At 41.0% G+C, this 1,280-nt stretch overlaps 1 pseudogene; it reads right to left on the bottom strand.

Moving 5' to 3' along the window:
• Window positions 1–334: 334 nt before the first annotated feature.
• On the bottom strand, window positions 335–1,280 carry LOC114638707 (annotated as a pseudogene).

The raw sequence follows: 1,280 nt of genomic DNA, 5'->3' as shown, positions 1-1,280 counted from the left end.
TAAAAAGAAAAGAGAAAATAAAGAAAAAGTTTACTGAGAACACAGGATCATGCTACATTATTTATTCGTATTTAAAAAAACTATACTACAATCAACACAGAAATTTGTCTGACATCACAAAATCTTGGTATAACAAAAATGTAAGGAATGGAGATCTGATAAAACAGTGGCTGTTACCTAATGGTTTCCTAGATTCATATGTCCAAAACTAATGCTTGCAAATAGAAATATTATGTAGTAAGTTCTTCAGTGTGTGTCTCATTGCAGAGGTACATTTTATAATAATAGTATCAGTATATTTATTAGTTAACTTTAAGTAAAAATTCCAGTGGAATCATGACAAAGAGATTTTCTTCTTGCAAAGGACTCTGATCAGGGCACCCTTCATGTCTCTGTTCCTCAGGCTGTAGATGAAGGGATTCAGCATGGGAGTCACCACTGTGCACATCATGGCCATGACAGTCTCCTTCACAGTAGAGTTATTAGCTGATGGACATAAGTAGAGACCAAAAACTGTTCCATAGAACAGTGACACCACAGACAGGTGGGAGCCACAGGTGGAGAAGATCTTTTGCATAACCCGAGTAGAAGAAATCTTTAGAATGGAGGAGACAATTTGTACATAGGACACAACAATGAGTAAGAATGGAATGACCATAATAAGCCCTCCCAAGATTAATATCATTAATTCATTAATATGAATGTCAGAGCAGGCCAACTTAAGCAAAGCAGATAGATATGTCACAGAAAAAGTGGCGGATCACATTGTCTTCACAGAATGACAATCTAGCCAAGAGTAGGGTGTGCAACATAGAATACAGCATGGTAGATATCCAGGACAGCAGCACCAGACAAACACAGAGCTTGGGGCTCATGATGCTCATGTAATGAAGAGGGAAGCAGATAGCCACATAGCGGTCATAGGCCATGACCAAAAGAAGAAAGCTCTCCAGGTCTCCAAAAACCAATAAAAAGTACAGTTGTGTTAGACAACTGGCATAGGAGATGGATGTGTCCTGGCTCTGCATGTTCTGCAGCAACTTGGGCATTGTGACAGAGGAAAAGCAGAGGTCAGAGAAGGACAAGTTGCTGAGAAACAAGTACATGGGTGTGTGGAGATGAGAGTCCAGTACTATGAGGATGATGATGATGAGGTTCCCCAGGATGGTGGTGAGGTACATGGCCAGGAACAGGGCGTAGAACAGGTGCTGGTGCTCTGGGGGGATGGGCAGGCCCAGGAGGAGAAACTGGGAGATGACAGTTTTGTTGTTCATTATCAT

Source organism: Grammomys surdaster, unplaced genomic scaffold, assembly GCF_004785775.1.
Source record: "Grammomys surdaster isolate TR1022 unplaced genomic scaffold, NIH_TR_1.0 125621, whole genome shotgun sequence".
Lineage (NCBI taxonomy): Eukaryota > Metazoa > Chordata > Mammalia > Rodentia > Muridae > Grammomys > Grammomys surdaster.
The sequence above is the reverse complement of the archived record's forward strand: the minus strand, read 5'-3'. Positions and strand labels throughout refer to the sequence as shown.